This window comes from Mustelus asterias, chromosome 16, assembly GCF_964213995.1.
Source record: "Mustelus asterias chromosome 16, sMusAst1.hap1.1, whole genome shotgun sequence".
Taxonomy (NCBI): domain Eukaryota; kingdom Metazoa; phylum Chordata; class Chondrichthyes; order Carcharhiniformes; family Triakidae; genus Mustelus; species Mustelus asterias.
Genome location: NC_135816.1, coordinates 89,400,626 through 89,423,699, shown reverse-complemented (window position 1 = coordinate 89,423,699; position 23,074 = coordinate 89,400,626). Strand labels below are relative to the sequence as shown.

General features: G+C 46.4%; 1 protein-coding gene and 1 long non-coding RNA gene across 2 annotated transcripts in view; both read left to right on the top strand.

Annotated features, from left to right (window-relative positions):
- The window catches only part of LOC144505282 (uncharacterized), a 445,368-nt gene that overhangs the window by 332,636 nt on the left and 89,658 nt on the right, over window positions 1-23,074 (top strand). The gene's annotated exons all lie outside the window — the stretch shown is intronic.
- Window positions 15,980-23,074, top strand: part of LOC144505281 (NACHT, LRR and PYD domains-containing protein 3-like) — a 96,753-nt gene continuing 89,658 nt past the window's right edge. Inside the window, exon 1 of the mRNA XM_078231352.1 lies at window positions 15,980-16,299. The gene's annotated coding sequence lies outside the window, so the exon portion shown is untranslated. The remainder of the gene's footprint in view (window positions 16,300-23,074) is intronic.

Genomic DNA, 23,074 nt, shown 5'->3' with positions numbered 1-23,074 from the left:
CCGAAGGTGTTAAAGGAACTATAATTTATGATCAAGGACTGTTAACTGGACTTTGCTTTATGGCTTGTCTTGGGAACCCTGATGTATAAATGTCCATGACTCTTGTGTTTGGAGAGAACTTTGGCTTCCACTTTCAAGGGGTCAGGTTCTCCCGCAAGCTTGTGAGAATAAAGCCTTACTCTATTTTGACTCATAACAGCCTCAGAGATATTTTTACCGACTTCACATGGAACAAGGTTTGGAAACTGTATAAATATTGCATTGATCTATCGATTCTCTGGGCCGAATTTTATCTGTGATACATTGTTGTTGTTCCTGAGGGTGGAACAGGAAGTGGGTCCCACTTCTGAGATCTTGTTTATTTTTGGTGGCTCCCAAACAATTAAAATTAAAAGTTAAAGTGTCAGCAATGTACAAGTGTGATCACATGGTGGAACAACCTTCACAGTATTGAAACCTGCCATCAGCTGACAATGCAACAGGTATGGGTGGGTGATAAAAGAGCCTCCAAGACAACAGGGAGGCTCTTCATCAAGGCCAAAACTTGCCTGTCCAATTCCATTGCTATTGACATCAGACTCACTGAAAGCACAAAGATGGCAAAGGATTTTAAATCTAAATTTCACTTGTAAATATTTCATTTCACATTGCTTTCACTTTTCATGTGTGTGCTGAGAATAGCTTGGTCAGAGAGCCAAATGTACTGGTACATCACATGATACAAATGCATAAATGATTGCAGGGAAAGAAACATTGATGTGTTTTTACATTCAGTCTTTACTGAATGTTCATGTTAGTGTAACATGTTAGTGTAACTGATAGACAGTTTTACACCAATGCATATTCATGCAATGCAAATATATTACAAGTGGGAACCCATCACAGGCCAGTGTGAGGCCCAATATGCTACAAACACGCCGCTGACCAAAACTCTGCATCTCAATCCACTGTCAGGAAATCAAATTTTCAGTTCTCAACTAGTTCATCACCCCATACCTGGAGCCTGCCTGTTCTTGTATGCATGATGTGGAGATGCCGGCGTTGGACTGGGGTAAAGGCAGTAAGAATGAATGAACACCGCTCGACAATCACCAGGCAAGACTGTTCTCTTCCTGTGGGGGAACACTTCAGCGGTCACGGGCATTCGGTCTCTGATCTTCGGGTAAGCGTTCTCCAAGGTGGCCTTCACGACACACGACAGCGCAGAGTCGCTGAGCAGAAACTGATAGACAAATTCCGCACACATGAGGACGGCCTAAACCGGGATGTTGGGTTTATGTTACACTATCAGTAACCCCCACAGCTTGCCTCCTGGACTTGCAGAATCTCACTGGCTGTCCTGTCTGGAGACAATATACATCTCTTTCACCTGTGCTTAATGCTCCCTCCACTCACATTGTCTGTATCTTTAAGACCTGGTTGGCTGTAGAGATTCGCATTTTAATCAGTATTCTATAACTTGATTTTGTGTCTCTGTATGCCCTGTTTGAGAGCAGATATCCACTCCATCTGACGAAGGAGCAGCGCTCCGAAAGCTAATGGCATTTGCTACCAAATAAACCTGTTGGGCTTTAACCTGGTTGTGGTAAACCACTGTTATATGTTATCTGTCGTGGTTAACCACCGTAGTTACTATTTCTCAGTACCTGTATATGTGGTACATCCCTGTCGGTTCTGCCCAAGTCTCCTTCCCCCTGGTCTGGGTATAAAGGCGGTGGCTCCTCCCCCTTGCCCTCAGTTCAGACCAGATCACCGACAGGGATGGCTCTAAGTTCTTGCTCATAAAAGCCTATTTGTCTTGCTCACAACTAGTCTCGGCTCGATTGATAGTGCATCAATTTTATTAGCAAGTTTTTTTTGAAGAATGGAGAAGCTACTGAAACCCGAAAGGTTGAATCTGGACCCGCAAGCTGCTGGAGCCTCTAACACGTTTGACCACTGGCTGCAATGCTTCGAGGATTACATCGAAGCCTCCACTGCCATCAGTACAGATGCTGATAAACTACGGGTGCTCCACGGCCAGGTAAGCGACGTAGTATACGCTACGATTCGAGACGCGGAAAATTATACAACCACTATCGAGCTGTTAAAAGGCCTGTATAATAAATGGCCTAACGAAGTCTATGTAAGACACCTCCTCGCTATGCGCAGATGGCAGCCAGGAACCAGTTCCTGAGCGCGTTGCGTTTGCTTGCCCGGGACTGTAACTGTAGGTCTGTGACTGCCACCCAATATACAGACGACTTAATCAGGGATACCTTTTGTCACGGGCATCGGAACTACTTACATCCGGCAACGGCTGCTGGAACAGGGTGCGCTGGACTTAAAGAAAACAGTGCAACTGGCTGAATCCCAAGAAGTGACCTCACAGTACCTCGAAGCCTACTCACCTGACCACGTGGGCGCATCCTGGACACCGCGGCCGTCGCTACCGGGAGGACCACAGCCCTACGCCACCCCACGCCACTCCGGTGACCAGACCACTGCTGCAACCTCTGGAGGCTTAAAATGCTACTTCTGCAGCCTGTGTAAGCACCCCCGACAACGCTGACCGGCGAGGGAGTCGTTCTCCTCCGCGTGTGGGAAGAGGGGGGACTATGCCAAGGCCTGCCGTAAGTCTGCTCCCAAATCCACGAGCGCCACATGTGACCTGTGGGGGCTGCCATCTTGGACGATCCCGGCCGTGTGCGACCCGCGGGGGCCGCCATCTTGGATGACGTCATCGGCCGTCGGCGACCCGGGGGGGCCGCCATCTTGGCCGACAACGGCCACGAGTGACAAGCAGGGGCCGCCATCTCCTACCTCATCAGCCCCCTACAGCTATCTGCAGGATTCAACAGTGGCATCGGTGACCGTGGACCAGACGGAGACTCATCGTCTCGCCGAGTCCATGGTGGACATTGAGGTAAACGGGCACAGGGAGCATTGTTTGTTTGACAGTGGGAGTACGGAGAGCTTCATTCACCCCGACACGATGCGCCAATACACCTTTTCTGTGCGGCCCGTCCAGCAGACAATCTCCATGGCGTCGCAATCCCGCTCTGTAAATGTCCTCGGCTGCTGCGTGGTGACCCTGACGGTGCAGGGCACGGTATACGATAACTTCAGGCTCCTCGTGCTGCCGCACCTCTGCGCTTCCGTACTCCTGGGGTTCGACTTCATGATCCATCTGCAGACTGTCACTATACAGTATCATGGGCCTTTTCCCCCGCTCTCCGTCTGCAATCAGCAGCGTCTAAATTGCCCATCGCGCACCACCTGCAGTCCCTCGGTTCTTAAGATCGCCCCTCCCTCCTTGTTTGCGAATCTCACTCCCGACTGCAAGCCCATTGCCACCAAGAGCAGGCGGTATAGTGCTGGAAACAGGGCCTTTATCAGGTCCGAAGTCCAGCAGCTCCTCAGAGAAGGGATCATCAAAGCTAGTACCAGCCCCTGGCGAGCACAAGTGGTAGTCGTTAAGTCCGGGGAAAAACACAGAATGGTCATTGACTACAGTCAGACCATTAACCGATACACGCAGCTGGATGCGTACCCCCTTCCCCGCATAGCTGACATGGTCAATCAGATTGCACAATATCGGGAATTCTCCACCATCGACTTGAATTCGGCGTACCACCAGCTCCCTATCCACCCGGAGGACCGCCAATATATGGTGTTCGAGGCGGATGTCACCTTTACCACTTCCTCAGTGTCCCCTTTGGCATCACCAACGGGGTCTCGGTCTTCCAGCGCGAAATGAACCGAATGGTAGACCAGAACGGGCTGTGGGCTACCTTCCCGTACCTGGATAATGTCACCATCTGCGGCCATGATCAGCAGGACCACGATGCCAACCTCCACAGATTCCTGCACACGGCTAGTCTCCTTAACCTGACCTACAATAAGGAGAAGTGCGTATTCAGTACACACCGCCTCGCCATCCTCGGGTACGTAGTGGAGAATGGGGTCCTCGGCCCCGATCCCGACTGTATGCGTCCCCTTCTGGAACTTCCCCTCCCCACTAGCCTCAAAGTACTGAGAAGATGCCTGGGCTTCTTCTCGTATTATGCACAGTGGGTCCCCAACTATGCGGATAAAGCCCATCCGCTCATAAAATCCACCCTTTTTCCCTTGACGGCGGAGGCCCGGCTGGCCTTCGACCGTATCAAAGCAGACATCGCGAAGGCCACGATGCATGCTATAGACAAATCCATCCCGTTCCAGGTGGAGAACGATGCGTCTGATTTCGCCCTAGCCGCCACCCTTAACCAGGCGGGCAGACCCGTGGCCTTCTTTTCACGAAGCCTCCAAGGCCCTGAAACTCGACACTCCTCTGTCGAGAAAGAGGCCCAAGCCATAGTGGAAGCTGTACGGCACTGGCGTCACTATTTAGCTGGTAAACGGTTCACCTTACTCACGCACCAACGATCCGTTGCTTTCATGTTCAACAACACGCAGCGGGGCAAGATCAAGAACGACAATATATTACGGTGGAGGATCGAACTCTCCACCTACAATTACGATATCTTGTATTGGCCCGGGAAGCTCAATGAGCCCCCTGATGCCCTGTCCCGTGGAACATGCGCCAGTGCACAGGTGGACCGGTTACAGGCTCTCCACAATGACCTCTGCCACCCGGGGGTTACCAGGTTTATCCACTTTATTAGAGCCCGAAACCTGCCCTCAGTTCAGGATGTCAGATCCGTAACTCGGAACTGCCAGGTCTGCACGGATTGCAAGCCGCACTTCTACCGGCCAGACAGGGCATATCTCGTAAAAGCCACCCGCCCCTTTGAACGCCTCAGCATCGACTTCAAAGGCCCCCTCCCCTCATCTGATCGCAACATATACTTCCTCAATGTCATTGACGAGTACTCACGTTTCCCCTTTGCAATTCCCTGCCCAGATATGTCCTCGGCCACAGTTATTAGGGCCCTGCGCAGCCTCTTCACTCTGTTTGGTTACCCCAGCTATATCCATAGCGACCGGGGATCCTCCTTCATGGGTGAGGAACTGCGACAGTACCTGCTCTCCAAAGGCATAGCCTCAAGTAGGACTACCAGTTACAACCCCCGGGGTAACGGACAGGTGGAGAGAGAGAACGCCACTGTCTGGAAGACCGTTTTACTACTAGCACTACGGTCTAAAGGCCTTCCAGTCACCTGCTGGCAAGAGGTCCTACCGGAGGCACTACACTCCATTAGGTCCCTCCTTTGCACAGCAACCAATGCCACCCCCCACGAACGGATGTTCGTGTTCCCCAGGAAGCCTTCCTCAGGGACTTCACTACCATCGTGGCTGGCATACCCGGGCCCTGTCCTGCTTCGGAAGCATGCCAGGACCCGTATGTCTGACCCCCTGGTCGAGAGGGTACAACTCCTCCATGCCAACCCCCAGTACGCCTACGTGCAGTACCCCGACGGGCGGGAGGACACAGTATCTATCCGTGACCTAGCACCCGCAGGTGACTCAGGGATCTCTATAGCCCCCAACCCCTCACCCCCAACCCCCGACTTTGTCCCTACCATGTCAGAATCACTACTCAGTCCTCTCGCCCCCGTGTACAGCTCGCCTGAGCCCCAGGAGTCGTCACCACGCACCCGATGGGCGGATGAAAACTCATATTTACAGATAGACTCAATCTGTAAATATTGTAAATATTGTTCACTCTGCCTCACCCCCGACGGACTCTTTTTTAAACAGGGGGTGAATGTGGTAAACCACTGTTATATGTTATCTGTAGTGGTTAACCACCGTAGTTAGTATTTCTCAGTACCTGTATATGTGGTACATCCCTGTCGGTTCCGCCCAAGCCTCCTCTCCCTGGTCCGGGTATAAAGGCGGTGGCTCCTCCCCCTTGCCCTCAGTTCAGACCAGATCACTGACAGGGATGGCTCCAAGTTCTTGCTAATAAAAGCTTATTTGTCTTGCTCACAACTAGTCTCGGCTCGATTGATAGTGCATCACTGGCGTTGTTAAAACTCTTACTGTGTTCTTATATGCTCCAGCCTTCTGTTTCCGTGTGGAATTTCCAAGCTCTGTTTTTGTTAATCCATTGTCACAAATCCTGAAGTTATTCCTGGCTTTCCTTCAGCAAATTACAGTTTGGTAACTGGAGTTTATCTTTGTAACTTGAGATTTGTGTCACACCTCCAACCTCTGACTGGAAGATGCTGTTTCAAAAATACTAAGCAAACTGGTTTAACAACTCTTTCCACTATATGAACAAAGTTAGTGAGAAACATTTTTTTAAAACTAATTATTGCTTCACAGTCAATTCAGTAAGAGTCAAATCTCTAGAAATGAATCATTACACTTCTATCAGAAACAATAAAAACACTCCCAAATTCCTAGATGTTTGGACTTTCAGACCAACACCTAACAGCCAGTGACTGATGTTCCAATGCACATTTGCCACCTCGAAAGACAAACATCAGAACCATTTAACTGCTGAATGAAAGTGCCATTGAATGGAGAGTGAATTATGTCCCCATACTTCCTGCTATTATATAATCAGATCACATTCCAGCTGCCTGTGAACCTTTCACCCTGTACTCACTAATCTCCAGGACGTACAAGGTTCCTTGGACTGCTGTTCTTGCCACATCTTGAGATCCATACTCAGTGCCATGCGCCGTCATTTGCACACACTTGATGGGTGGGATTCTCCGAAAAAAATTCTAAGTGTCGAAATCACATAAGAACTGGAGCAACTCCTGCTGTTTTTTTCAGCGGAAGTTTCAAAATGAATCTCCCACACTATATGCACTGCAGAGTGCCTCAGCGGGAATATGATTATTCCTGCTGGAGAGGCCAGCAGCATAGCTCTAAGCGGGCAACTGCGCATGAGCCAATCTTTCAGCGCCAAGATCGATGCAGTTGCCCCACATTGCCGGCCTTCCAATTGATAGCTCGCCTGATTGCTAGCCAGCCCCTCGACTCCTCATCGCTGCCATTCCGGCCACCCCCCCAAGGCCTGATTGTGGGCCCCCCGAACGTGTTCAGGCCAGTCTCGCCTCCCACGCTCCTCCCGGCCCATCTCTATTGCTCCACCCCCTCGGCAGTCCTTATGCCCTGATAGCCCCCCCACCCCGCATCCACCGACACCCTCCCCGCCACCCCCCCCCCCCCCTCCACACTGATTCCCAGCCCTGATCACTGGCCTCTCTCCCTCTGTCACTGCCAAGTGCAGAGTGGCAGCAGGACCCCCCACCCATATCCTCCCACCAGAGGCCCTCCCCATTAGGCCCCACCCCCACTGTCTCCCCACCACCTTAGCACTGCCAAAGTGCTGGCTGGGAATTGTCACTTTGCACCTTGGGTAGTGCCAGGGGACCAGGCCAACACTGCCAAGTTGGCAATCCCAGGGGCACACCCCCTTTACCCCCAACCTCCTGGGGCCTCCATGGCCTCCCTTCAGTGGGTTTGGGCTGCCAGCTCCCCGTAAGTGGGAAGCTATTGTAAACCTCACTACAGTGAAGCATTCCTGGCCGGGTTGTTGGGGGGGGGGGGGGGGAGATGGGGGTCTCTATCGGGCCACAAGACTTCCCTCCCGGGCCCACGAATCAAATGTGAATTATACTGAGATGATCATTTCAATAATTTATGCAGCCCCGCACCGATTTCTGGCGCAGAGCTGATGCCACCGTAAATCCAGTACCTGGTGACTTACGGAGGCTGTGGCACCCAGCAGGCAGCCCACTAAACGGCCTCCGCTTGAGTCTCCCAGCGGGCTGGAAGAATCGCCCCGATATGGCTCTCCAGCAGCACTGACTTATTGGGGGCAATTTTCTCATTGCAACCCACTAATTTTTTGGTGTGTTGGAATGTGAGATGCGCACATGCGCCGATTCGCGGGATTCACATTCCTGTCTCCCACCATCAGAAAGCAGGTGCAGTCAGGGCCAAGCTGGAAACCGGTGGGAGCACAAGATATGTGATTTTAATCTATTTGTAATGTAATTTAAATGTGATTATCGGGCCCAGGACTGAATTCTCCGGACCCGATAACATCTCCCACCCGGCCAGGAGTATTTCACTCTGGCGGGGTTTAGAGTAGCTCCCTACTTTCAGGGAACTAGTGAGAGACCCTGGTGGAGAGAAGTGGGGGAAATATCGGCCTCCCAGGGGGTCGGGTGGCGGGTAGTGTGGTGCCTCCTGGGCATTGGCACCCTGGCAGTGCCAGCCTGTTCACACTGGCACTGCCCAAGGGGTAAAATGCCCATGCCCAGGAAGCACACTGGCACTGCCCACCAGGCTTCGGACAGTGCCAAAGGGGTGGACGGGCCTAGGGGGCGATCTGTGTGGGTTGGGGATCCCGCTGCCACTCTGCATTGGGATCGATTGGGGCTGGAGGGAGGCCAGCGATCGGGGCTGGCTGGGGTGGGGTCTGCCTCCCGGGGGAGGGGTCTGCCTCTTGTTGGGGGGGGGGATCGTCACTGCTGGGAGGTGGGGGGGGGAGGTGGGGTGGGGGGGGGGGGGAGTCAGGCTGGAGATTGCGATGCAACGGGACGGGAGGGAGGTCGGGGCTGGCCCGGGAATGTTTGTGGGGGCCGTGAATGGGCCATTGGGGGGTCCAGTTGGGCAGCACTGCGAGGGTCCTGGGTTGGCCAGCGATTGAGTTGGCCAGCAAACTGCAGGCTGACAGTTCGGTGCCACTGCGCATGCACAGAGCTCCGGAACTGTCATCCTCCGGCGTGAATAGCCCCCCACCCTGAGCTTCTAATAATATTCATGGTTGTGGCCTCTGCAGTGCAGAGTGTGGGAGATTTGAGTCTGAACTTTCACTGAAAAAACAATTGTGAATTACGCTATTTTTCCCACCAATTCAGCACTTAGAATTTTTTTGGAATGTAATGAGCTCATGTTTAGTTTACAGGGCACTTTGTAACTATGTGCCATTTTAAAATGTATCAAAGATATATATTTATATGTGTGGACTAATTATTGTATTACACGTACCTTTAAAACTACAAAGTATTTAAAACACCTAATTACAATTACTAAAACTTGCTCACCGTTAATTTAAATTAAATTCTACATCGAAGTTGATTGAACAAAAAAACCTAGCACAGCCTGGCAATCTTATAAAGCCCCTTCTTTTCTATCTTTCTACAGTACTGACCTCTACCTCTACTGAGAGCGCCAACTCTCAGACACTTCCTCCTGCCTCCCCGAGGACCATGACTCCACCACTGATTCAGTCCAGAATCACCCTTTCTTGTACACCGTGCTATGTACTGGCTTAAAAGTCAATTCTGGATATCTTACATCCGGAAGTCTTTTAGGGAAAGGGTGGGGGGAGGCAGGGATGTTGCGACCATAAGATATAGAAGTAAAATTAGGTCATTCAATCATGGCTGAGTTTCTCAACCCCCTTCTCCTGCCTTTTATTCCGTAACCTTTGATCTCCTTACCAATCAAGAACATATCTATCTCTGTCTTAAACATACTCAATGACCTGGCCTCCACAGCCTTCTATGGCAATGAATTCCATTGATTCACCATCCTCTGGCTGAAGAAATTCCTCCTTATCTCGATTCTAAACGGTGGTCCTTTTATTCTGAGGCTGTGCCCACGGATCCTAGTCTCTCCAACATATGGAAACAATTTTCTCATGCCCATTTTATCCTGGCCTTTCAGTATTCTGTAAGATTAAATGAGATCCACCCCCACCTCCTAATTCTTTTAAACTCAATTGATTACAGATCCAGAGTCCTCAAATGCTCCTCCTACATCAAGCTTTTCATTCCTGGGATCATTCTCATGAACCTCCTCTGGACGCTCTCCAGGGCCAACACATCCTTCTTTAGATACGAGGCCCAAAATTGCTCAAAATACTCCAAATGTGGTCAGATCAGAGCCTTATTAAGCCTCAGCAGTACATCCCTGCTTTTGTATTCTCGTCCTCTCAAAATGAATGCTAACACTGCATTTGCCTTCCTAACTGCCAACTCAATCTGCAAGTTAACCTGAATAGAATGTTAAAATTGTGAGTGCTGTTTATTCACAGAATTATACCAGGGCTGAAAGACTTAAAACCTGAAATAGATTGCATAGACAGCGATCTGCTCCCCAATGATTATTGAAGAATAATGGCTGATCGAAACAAGGTGTACAAAATAATTGAAAAAAATGATAGGGAAGAAAGTTAAAGTATTTTCTTCAGACCGGAACATTCAGAACAAGGAGATATCACCTTAAAACACAATCTAAGGCATTTAGGCCTGATGTCATGCATACTTCTTCAATCAAATAATGGTGAAAAGATTAAAGCCTTTCCTGCAAAAAAAGAATCAAAATTTCAAAACTGTGTTTGATGGACTTGTTTTAAGCAAGGGCATTCATAATTACAGAACCAGGAAAAGTATCAACCATGAGTTAAGTGAATGGTGGAACAGGATTGAGCTGAAAAAGACCGTAAGACATATGAGCAGAATTAGGCCACTTGGCCCATCAAGTCTGCTCCACCGTTCAATCATGGCTGATATTTTTCTCATACCCATTCTCCTGCCTTTTCTCCATAACTCCTGATCCCCTTATTATTCAAGAACCTATCTATCTCTGTCTTAAAGACACTCAGTGACATGGCCTCCACAGCCTTCTGCGGCAGTGTTCCACAGATTCACCACTCTCTGGCTGAAGAAATTCCTCCTCATCTCTGTTTTAAAGGATTGTCCCTTTAGCCTGAGGTTGTGCCCTCTTGTTCTAGTTTTTCCCACGAGTGGAAACATCCTCTCCACATCCACTCTATCCAGACCTCGCAGTATCCTGTAAGTTTCAATAAGATCCCCCCTCATCCTTCTAAACTCAGGGATACCCAGCCCGTGATGCCTGATGGTAGTTGTAGTTGTGACACAGCAGCAGTTCAGGAGTTCCAATCTGAGAAAGTAGGCAGAGCCCGTGTACATCCCAGACTCAGGTGGCTGGAACCAAGATCGCTGCTGTTCATCGAGCTCTACGTCAACCCATTTCTTTACATTCCCTTCCATCACCTCCCAACTCCTCCCCCTCTTAACCCTCCTTCACAACAACCCCCTCACCAATTTGCCTCCTTCACCACCATCCCTCAATTTCCCTACTTCACCCCCAATTCTCACCCCCATCCTCCAATTTAACACCCTCACCCGTCACCCCCAATTCACCCTCCTTTATGCCCCATCCACCCTCTCGGCAGCAGAGTGGCGAGCAGTGCCAGGGACCCAGATTCGATTCCCGCCTTGGATCATTGTGCAGAGTCTGTGTGGGTTTCCTCTGGGTGTCCGGTTTCCCCCTACAGACCGAAAGACATGCTGGTTAGGTGCATTGTCCATACTGAATTCTCCCTCAGTGTACCCGAACAGGCTTCGGAGTGTGGCGACTGAGAGATTTTCACAGTAACTTAATTGTGGCATTAATGTAAGCCTACTTGTGACACTAATAAACCCTCCTTCATGTCCCATCTACCCTCCTTCATGCACAAGTCAGAAAATGTTGATTGTATGGAAATGAGAGTGTGTGCGTGGGAGACCTATTTGTATGATGGTTTCTTCAACAGTGAGCTTTTCCTTTCAACAGCCTTCACCCAGGGGGATGCCACCTGGCAGCTGATAGATTTTCAAGGAGCAGCTGCCATCGCAGTAGGATGTGGCCACAGGAGTGCACAACCAGCTCGCTGGGAGAGAAGCACAATTTCCAGGTAAATCTCTCACTCGAGCATTGAGATGAGGCTATTTCAGTTCACTTTTAAGCCTGCATTGCTGCAAAGAAAACAATGCATTTGGTTTACTGATTAATGTTCTTTCTTCCTTTCTGTTACAAGCAGGATTGAATCAAGGCAATGGCATCTATTATAGAATCTCAGCAACAGGGCTATAACCCCATTCGGCTTTCCAACCTAATAACGTCAGAACAACTGCCTCAGGCAAGGCGGCTGGGTCTCTCTTGATCACATGCTGCCACTTCTCACTGTGCAGGAGCATAGCACCACAAAGTAGGAAAGAACAGCCCCCTCTTCCGTGATTAGCTCAGCAGAGTGATTGACATAAATTCTGGAAGGGATTTCAAAGTAGATCTGCCCCTTATTGTGAGAGACTCACTCATCATTTTGGGATCCCTGTCGTTTGGAGGCTTAGGCATTGTGTGTTTCATTGTAAATCCGCCTAGTCAATGCTTCAATGCTGGGGATGTTGGCCTCAGTGAAAACCCTGACGCTGGTGTGCCTTTCCTGCCAATGGCATTGCAGGATCTTGCAAAGACAGTGCTGGTGGTGCTTCTATGGGATTTTGAGGTGCCTGCTGTACATAGTCCACCTCTGTGTTCCATATAGGAGGGTGGGTAAAAGTACTTCTCCGTGGACAATGGGCTTGGTGCTGAAGGAGGAAAAATATACAGATGGGTACACATAAGATGGTTGCCTGGCACACAAACAGTCACCTGGGAAAGAGACATTAAACGGGCACTGACTTTCAGTGCAACCACCTGAGATTAAAACATAAAGGACAGACAGCTATCCAAAGTTAAACATGCAGGAATCAAATCCTACAGGAAGCCAGCCAGGGCTTAAAGATAAGGACAATGGGGGAAGATAACGAGATTAACTACAGGAGGGATTGGGAATACATAACTGCAGGAAAACCAATTACTGTAAATTACTATATGAATAGGCCGAAACTAAAAACCATTGATAGCCACTGACGTAGGAAATGTATCCATTCCTAAGACAATGCGATGTTAACATGTTCATGTCTGTATCTGTCTGTATTTGTCTATAATGATGTGTTAACAATCGATCACCTACTTGATTACAACGATGTGATAATGGCTAGATGCCGGTCCATCTATTGTGTAAAGGGTATAAAGATGGAATGCTCCTATTGTCTCATTGAGAGAAGGTTTTGCTGCTTGTTAGTGCTTTTTCTCCACGAAGCTTCGCTAAAATAAAACTGTATTCTTGAAACCTTCAAGCCTGACCTAGTGGTACTTTTCCCACAACAGTGCTAAGTCTGAGGAACCTGGTCTTTAAACACTCTTTCTCGATGTGATGTATTGTAAACCAATACATCTCTGTGCAGTATGTCACATGATTATGTGGTGACATCATCAGAGGCATTTGGGAGATTTTCCCTCTCATCCATTCTGGATTGCAAGCAAGCAACATCTGTCGAATAATGCTCCACTAACTGGCCAAGTAACCCACTGTGTGGCAATCTTTCATTCTTTATCTTTGCTATTAAAGTGAGCTGATTACTTTAGTATACAACATTCAGGAAACCAAAAATTGTGTTGGTACAATAAAGGTGGTGTTGAACCTCATTATTGATGTCTGCTTTTGTTAATAGCAGACTCCCAAGGCATATAAAGTAGTTCATGTTGTCCAAAGCTGGTTGATTTTGATAACCTGGGACAGTGCTGTATGGTGGGAGCAAGTTGGTAAAAGACTTTTGTCTTATGGATATTTAGAGGCAGGCTCATGCTCTCATACATCTCAGTGAACATGTTAATGATGGTTTGGACTTCAGCCTCTAAGTGTGTGCAGCTGCAAGGATTGTCTGCAGTTCAATGACAGAATATGGCATGACGTTGGATTTGGCCTGCAGACAGCGGAGGTTGAACAGATTACATAATACAATAAGACCATGAGAAATAGGAACTGGAGTAGGCCATTCGCTCCTTGAACCTGGTCTTCCTTTCAATAGATTTCACAGTTGATCCGACATTCCTCACGTGTTCTTTCCCCATAATCTGTGATTCCCTTACCAATCAAAAATCTATCCATTTTAGCCTTAAATACACACAAAGACTTTAGCACCCACAGCTCCCTGTAGCAATAAGTTCCAAAGACTCTCAACCCTCAGAGAAGAAATTACTCCTCATCTCAGTCCTAAATTGGCACCCCTTTATTCTGAGACAATGCCCTTTGATCCTAGGCACTCCCATGAGGGGAAACATCCTCTCAGCATTTAATCTGTCAAGCCCTTTTCCTATTTGCTCTGTAGTTTAGCTCCACTCCAGCGGGAACTTGCTGAGATTGAGAATGGAACATTGCAGCAAGGAAGATCGAGAAGATAGTGAGATGACACAGCCTTGCTTGATCACACATGAACTGGATCTGTATTGGGATTACTGCTTGCATATCATCGTGGAGCAGACTGAGGTTGGTGACAAACTTTTGGGGTAGCTGAAGCGGAGGCGGATGCTCTCTGATCTCTCTTGGTTGATGGTGTTGAAGGCCTTTGGGCAAAAGAAGGTCGTATCCTGCATTTCTCTTGTCGTTGCAGTGTGGGGAAGATCATGGTATTGTGCCTCTTGGTGGGTGGAATCTTCATTCCAACTCTGGGAGTACTCTTGCGATGACCTTCTTTGTGGATGCCAGCAGGGAAATTCCTCTAGTTATTGCAGTCAGACTTGTCACCTTTCTTGAAGATGGCCACTGACTGAGCCCCATGCAGATGCCCAACTGATCCAGTCATGCAGCATAACCTCACTGACCCAGCCGCTTACCCGCACCCAACTGACCCAGCCCCATACCCCACTAAGCCAGTCCCACAACCGGCTGATCCAGCCCCACACTCGCACCCTACTGAGCCAGATCCACATCCACTGACCCAGATTCACACCCACTCCCACATTCACTGAACTACTGACCTGGTAATTTGAAAATTATTCTGTAATGTGTTTCCATTACTCTTTCATGTTGTGCATTTCAGATCTTCATAACCTGCCACATTTTTTCTCATTTTCCCTCTCATTCTTTTCAAATCTCTGACCTCTACTGCTGACACTTACCATTCACCTGATTTTTCTGACTTGTTCTATGAAAGTTCCTCCATTTTGAATCACTTTATTGTTGCTACTATTGTCTTTCCCTGTTCTAAAGAGACCAACACCAGTTTCTGTTTGGGGCAGAATTAAATATAAAAGTACTGGTCAGATCACATCTGGAGTACTGTGCACAGTAATGAACATCTTATTTAAGGTACGATGTAAATGCAGTAGGAGCAGTTCAAAGAAGGTCTACCAGACTAATATCAGGAATGGACTCGACTTGAATCCACTGAATAAGAAGCAACTTGGTTGAAATCTTTGAAGATCCTGTCAAAGTGGAAGTGGAGAGGATGAATGGGATTTTTCTATGTCCGGGCAAGGGGGCAAATGGCAGGAGATAGTTTCAGACCAGTATAAAACAATGGTGGGATCTCGCACTATTGCACACATCACGTGAATGAGATACAGAAGAAGACCCAAACAGAACCACAGAATCCACCCCTTGACCAAAGGTCCATGAAGCAGTGGGAAATTACGCAGATCCAGAACATGTCTGGATCAATGTGGTGTGAAAAAGTCAGCACGTATGTTAAGAAGGTTTGGGCAGCTCGTGAAGATTCAAAAAGATGGAAGCTTCCTGTGACCAGACCCTGGATGAGTGGAGCATCAACCATGCGGCTCTTTTCCATGAAGTAGCATCCAGAGATAGTTCCCAGAGGACCGCCTTTGCTCAGGGGTCGGGCTATCAGGAAGAGACATTATCCCACCGCACCTCTGTCACCCCTTTTCCCATCGACTCTCTCCGTGTCCATCATCCCTTTTGGTGTTGACCCTCTTTCACTTCTTTCCCATTTCTTCCCTTCCTCCTTTTCCATGTGTCATTCTTCAACTCCACAGATATTTCTCACTTTCCTATTTCTGATCAAATGTCCCCTCCCTAAACACTTGTTAAACATTTCAACTCCTCAGAAGCTGGCGGATCTGATGAACATTTCTAATATTTGCTGATGTTAATTTGGATAAATTACTGCCACGAGATGACACTTCCTTTCCTATTGGCTGGGAACGGGTGATTGACGAATCAGGAGAGGGAGATCGTCAGGTCCCGCCCACATCACTGAGAGGCCGCGGAGCGATTCGGGGCCGCGAGGCTCGGCCGTTAAACCGCCCGAGCGCGAGCCGGAGCTCTCGGGAAAAAAGGTTCCAGCCTTGCACTGCGCATGTGCACAATCTCCGCAGAGCGACTTCAGGAAACAGCGGCGCTGCTCCTTGAGCATGCGCAGATTCAGCTCACAATCAGCACGCAGTCGCAGTGTTGCTTCTCAGATAGTTCCTGTTTCCGGATCTTCGTGTGAGATTGTCAGGAAAACATTCAATGTTCATCGTTATAGTCTGAATAGATTATTCACAGGAATATTATACGGCTAAAAGATATATTATACTATAACAACAACGCCTGGTCCAGAATGTTAATGTCCAATTTGGAGTGAAAAAGGCGAGTTTCCGCCTGCAGCAAATCCTGTGAGGATGGAGCCAGTGAAATCAGACAGTGGGTAACCCTGTTTACTGCAAATGGTATGTTGGCCTGGATTTGAGTATAGGAATAGCATGTTTTACTGCAGTTGTATAGGGCGCTGGGAAGGCCCCACCTGGAGTACTCTGTGCAGTTTTGGTGTCCTTTATCTGAGGAAGGATCTCCTTGCTTTAGAGAGAGTACAACAAATGTTTACCAGGCTGACTCCTGGGATGACAGGTCTGCTATGTGAGAAGAAACTAAAATGGTTATGGTTATATTCATTGGAGTTTAGAAGAGTGAGAGGGGATCTCACAGACAGGGCAGATTCAGAAAGAATGTACCCAATGGTAGAGGAGTCCAGAACTAGGAGTCATATTTTGAGGATAAGGGTTAGGACATTTAGCACTGAAGTGAGGAGAATTTTTTTTCATCCAGAGAGTGGTGAGTCTGTGGAATTCACTACCACAGAAAGTAGTTGAGGCCAAACTGTTGTGTGATTTCAAGAAGATATTAGATATAGCTCTTGGGGCTAAAGGAATCAAAGGATATGGAGGGGGAAGATAGGATCAGGATATTGATTTTGATAATCAACCATGGTAATGAATGATGGAGCAGCCTTGAAGGGCCAAATGGCCAACTCGTGCTTCTATTTTCTATGGTTTATGAGATTAGACAGTGTGTAACCTGGGGAGGATGGAGCCAGTGAGATTGGACAGTCTGTGTTATTTTCCTCAAAGGAGCATAACAAAGGTTCACCAGTTTTGTTGCTGGGAAAGCGGAACTATCTTATGAAGAGAGATTTGGGGAAACTGGACTTATAATATCTACAGTTTCAAACAATGGGAGGTAACTTACTGTAACCTAGAAAATATTTGAAGGGATGGACAGGGTAAATGGGGAATGATTCTTCCCCTAGTTGGGAGTCTAGAGCCAAGGGCATCATCTCAAAATAAGGGGAAAGCCACTTAAGACCGAGGTAGGAAAAACCTTTTTACTCAGAAGGTTGTGAATCTTTGGAATTCTCTGCCCCAGATGTTTGTGGAAGCTCAGTAGTTAAGAATGCTTAAAGTTGAAATCGACAGTTTCTGAAAATACCAGTGACAGGGGATGACGTGAAGAAAAATACATTAAAGTGGATGATCATCTCTGATCCTATTGAATGGTGGAGCAGGCTTGATGGGCCAAATGGCGTTCTCCTGTTCCTATGTGAGATTAGATAAAATTACTTCACTCCAATCAAAGGGTTGTGAATTTTAGTAATTCTCTGCCTGGGGGACTGTGAATTCTTCATTGCTGAATATGTTTAAGGCTGGCTTGGACAATTTTAATCTCTCAAGCAATCGAGGGTTTTGGCGAATAGGCAGGAAAGTGGACTTGAAACCTGAGATGCGTCATAACTATATTGAATGGGAGAACAGGCTTGACGGGCTGTAGTGCCTACTCATGCTCCTCTTTCTTGCAAGCAGTGAGCACATAATCCACAATGACTGAGGACATTTTGTCAAATCGCATCTCTTTCAAGTGAGCAATTTAATCCAGGTCTGATCTATCTGTACAAGGGAAGGACCACACAGCTCCGTTAGAGGAAGTTCAGAGTGCATCTTCCAGTATCTTTACCCAAAGGAAGAAATCCTAAAAGTAAAAACCAGGTTATTCTCCCTAGTCTTATTCTCCCTAGTCATTCAAATTTTTATGTGCCATCTCCTGTCCGAGTAGCTTTCATTTACATATGCACTGACCAACAGAGCAGGGAATGGATTTATTTATACTGATCTCAATTGATGCCTTTCAGGCTGGACCAGTTACAGATGTGTGGGGTTAGGTCACTGCATTAGTTGAGGCTAAGGAACTGTCCCTACTGTGTGTACTAAGGCTAATTATTTGACTTGTGTCAGTGCCAGTGAATCTTGAGTGCTGATGACACACATCAATAAATCTCGGGTGTGCTGTCCATGACCAATAGACATAAGACCCCTAGGCAGAGAATCAGCCATCAAATTTTCTGAAGCATAATATTTCAATGGTACAAGCAACATGACTATCAAATGTTTTTTCATAGAATTCAGTATTTTAGCAGCAATTTAAACTTACTGTTCACCGATTTTAGGTGGTTAAGGCAGTTAGATTTTCAGAGGTAATAAGTATTCCTAACAAAATGACTGATGTGTTACTGTACATGTGGAGATGATTAATGTCCTGTACAGTGGTGCTGACAATGAATTCAGTAAATCTGCAGTATCAGGTCAGATGGTGTTTAAAAAAATGCTTTATTGGACTCACAACTTCATGGTTAGAAAAACTGACAGAATGTTCAGGGTTAATTATCCTCTTAAATGATCTCAGTTGGTTCTAACTTATATCTGAAAGATGGTGAACCGTTCTGTTTAAACTGTCTCTATATTTGACAGTCCAGGAGTTGGGAAAATCTAAGGATAATTTTAATTCAATATTTGTATGAATAAAATAAGATCATAAAGCTTTTGTTTCTGAATAGTATATGACATCGATATATATTAGCAGTGGTTTCATAAGGAATTCCTCAAATTGATAACACCTGTTGCAGTAATAAAAACAGAAAATGCTGGAAAGATTCAGCAGGCCTGGCAGCACCTGTGGAGAGAGAAACAGAGTTCACTTTTGGAGTCCATATGACTCATCCTTCAGAGTTTCTTCAGATCTTTGCAAGCTTCTTCAGGTACTTTTGGAACTTTCGTCTCTGTTCCAAAGAAGTCATATTGGACAAGCAACGTTCACTCTTTTTTTTAACCTCCACAGAAGCTGCCAGTGTTTTGCTGAGTTTGTCCAGCACTTCCTGTGTTTATTTTAGATCTCCAGCAGCTGCAACATATTGCTTTTCTTTTGCATTAGAATAGGTGCCTGTTCTTAAAGTTGATCCAGGATCAGGTAGGAGGCCTCTGAGGATAATGAGGGAAATAAAGGTGGAAATAGTGCAGGCATTGATTTGATTTGATTTATTATTATCACATGTATTAACATACAGTGAAAAGTATTGTTTCTTGCTCACTATACAGACAAAACAACAGAGTGACCATAATCATCAAATTCTCCTTGGATCCAGGGGTAGTGCCAGAGGACTGGAGAATTGCAAATGTTGCACCCCTGTTGAAAAAGGGATGCATAAGCTCAGCAACTATAGGCTAGTCAGTATGACTCTGGAATCACAATATATATCAAAATTTGAATAAGGGAATCAATGTACTAATTTCAAGTTTGTTGACAACACAAAACTCGGTGAAATTATGAGTGGTGAGGAGGAAGTTAAGCAGCTTCAAGGTGATTTAGCAAGTTGAGTGAGATGCAATAAAATGAAGAAAAATGTGAAGTTATACACTTGGGTAGGAAAAACAGAATGGCAGGGTATAATTTTAAATAGTGATATAATTGAGAAGTGTTGACATACAAAGGGACCTGGGTATTCTTGCCCACCAATCTCTTCAAGCAAGCATGCAGGTGCAGCAAGCAGTTTAAGACCACAAGTTGTATGTTGGCCTTCATTGCAAGAGGACTTGAGTACAGGAGCAAGGATATCTTATTGCAGCTTTACGGGGCCTTGGTGAGATTACACCTGGAGTACTTTGTAACAGTGACTACACTTCAGAAGTACTTTGTTGAATGAAATGTGTTTTGGGACCCAGGTCGTCACGAAAAAGCACTGTCAAAATGCATGTCTTTCTGTTTTTTTAAACTTGTGTTGGCCACTTCCATTCTCCTTTTCTGTCCTCGCATCCCTTTTAATAATTGAACTTCTCAACTCTGTTGAATGGTTTCTTACTGTCTAACCTGCCCTTTCGGCTTCTTATCATCTCATCTACTGCCCCCTTTCTCTTCACAAACACTGCATCGGAAGTAGTTCATAGAGGTTAACTGGACTAACACTGGGTTGTCTTATGAGGAAAGATTGGACAGGTTAGGCTTGTATCCGTTGAAGTTTAGAAGAGTAAAAGGCGAGATCCTGAGGTGTCTTTGGGGTGAATGTGGAGAGGATGTTTCCTCTTGTGCAAAAATCTAGAACTAAAGAATCATGGTTTTAAAAATAAGGGGTTGCCCAGTTAAAACTGGGATGAGGGGAGTATTTTTTTCTCTGAGGGTCCTGAGTCTTTGGAACTCTCTGACTGAAAAGGCAGTGGAAGAAGAGACTTTGAATATTTTTAAGGCAGAGGTGTATAGATTCTTGCTAAACAAGGAGGTGAAGGATTATTGTGGGTTGGCAGGATTCAAATTTGATGTTGCTTCAGATTTTTCACAATCTTATTAAATGATGGAGCAAGCTCGAGAGGCTGAATGGCATACTCTTGCTTGTAGTTTGTATATCAGAGCATTGTATGCAGTTTTAGTCTCTTTACCTAAAAAAGATCGAGTGACTGCATAGAGGAAGTGCAGTGAAGGTTCATCAGACTGATAACCGGGATGGCAGGATAGTGTTATGAGGAGAGATTGGATCGACCAGGCCTGTATTCACTGAATGTTAGAAGAATGAGAGTGGATCTATTGAAATGTGTAAAATTCTGACTGGGCTGGATGGACTGGATGCAGGGATGTTATTTGCTCTGGCTAGAGGCTCAAGAACAAGGGGTCACTGTCTCTGGATATGGGGTGGGCCATTTCAAACTAAGCTGAGGAGAGATTTCCTCATTCAGGGTGGTGAACCTGTGGAATTCTCTACCATAGAAGGCTTTTGAAGCCAAATCATTGAATATATTTAAGAAGGAAGTCGATAGATTTCTAGACTCTAAAGGCATCAAGGAGTAGGGGGGAAAGTGCTGGAGTATGGTGTTGAGATAGAGGATCAGGTATAATCACTTCAATGGCGGAGCGACATGAAGGGCCAAATTACCTATTTTTGCTCTATTTTCTATGCTTTTGTGGAAAAAAGGATTATTTAAGGGAAGCCACCAGATTCGTTAAAGGGAAATTATGATTAATTAATTAGGTTTTTTATGAAATAATAAAGTGGTTGATGTTGTGTACATAGATTTGATAAAGACACTTGATAAAGTGCCACTTCATAGGCTTTGCAGCAAAATTAGAGTCCATGAAATAAAAAGGAGAACTGTGCCACAAATTAGTAAAATAACAGCCTGATATACTTGCTCATGGAATCATACTTTACAAACAATATCCATCCCTGGGTATGTCCTGTCCCTCTGATGGGTGACTGATGGGGCAGTCATTGGCCACATTTAAATTTGTTCTGTGGACCCATCAGTCTACCCTCAAACATAAGTAAACTGATGGAAGAGGTCATCAACAGCATTATCAAGTTGCACTTGCTTAGCAATAACCTACTTCTGATGCTAAACCAGGGTTGCGCCAGGACCATTCAACTCCTGGTCTCATTACATCTTTGGTAAAAACTTGGACAAAAGAGCTGAGATCCTGAGGTTATAGTTACTGCCCTTGACACCAAGGCAGCATTTGACCGAGTGTGGTATCAAGGCACCCGAGCAAAACTGGAGTCAATGGGAATCAGTGGGAAAATCTCTGCTGGTTGGAGTCACACCTGACACAAAGGAAGACTGTTGTGTTTGGTGGAGGTCAGTCACCTCAGTTGCAGGACATCAGAGAATTCCTCAGGGTTATGTCCTAGGCCCAACAATCTTCAGTTGCTTCATCAATGAGCTGCCTTCCATCATAAGGGCAGAATTGGGGATGTTCACTGATGATTGCACAATGCTCAGCACCATTCACAATATCTCAGATACTGAAGCAGTTTTTTACTCACTCAGTGGGTGTGGGTATCACTGACTGGGCCAGCATTTATTGCCATTCTAACTGAGTGGTTTGCCAGGCCATTTAAGAGTCAACCACATTACTGTCGATCTGGTTTTGCATGTAGGCCAGACCAGGTAAGTGCAGATTTCCTTCCCTCATGGACGAAAAGAAATTGGTTTAGGTTGGAGGGTCACAGTTTTTTTTTTAACTGGTCGGTGCAACATCGTGGGCCGAAGGGCCTGTTCTGCGCTGTAATGTTCTATGTTCTATGTTCTATTAGTGAACGAGATAGATTTTTTTTTAGCAACAATTAACAATGGTTTCATGGTTATCATTGGACTATCATTCCAGATTGTTTTTTTAATTGAATTCAAATTTCACCATCTGCCATGTTAAGATTTTAGCCCCAGGCCCCCACACCATTACACTTGGCTTTTGAATTATAAGTCCAGTGAAAATGCCACTACACCGTCACCTCCCTCTAAATGCAGCAATGTCAGACTTGGGCTGACAAGTGACGAGTAATATTTGTACCACGCAAGTGCCAGGAATGACCATTTCCAACAAGCTAGAATCTTATCAGTCCTCCTTGAATTTCAATGGCATTATCAAAACTGAATCCCCCACTATCAACATCTTGGGGTTGCCATTGACCAGAAACTGAACTGGACTAGCCATGTAAATACTGTGGCTACAAGAACAGGCAAGGAATCCTGCGGTGATTAACACAGCTCCTGATTCCTTTAAACCTTTCCACAATCTACAAGGCACAAGTCAGGATTGCAATGGAATACTCTCCCCTTGCTTGGATGAGTGCCATTCTAGTAATACTCGAGAAGCTTGACACCATTCAGGGAAAATCCTGCTTGATTGGTGCACTATCCACAAAGATTCACTCTCTGCACCACTGACACACAGTAGCAGCAATGTATACTATTTCCAAGATGTACTGCAGGAACTCACCAAGGCTCCGTAGACAGAACCTTCGAAATGCATAACCATCCAGAAGGACAAGGACAGCAGATAAATGGAAACATTACAACCTACATGAGTCCCTCCAAGTCTCACCATCCTGACCTGGATACTTATCACCATTCCTTC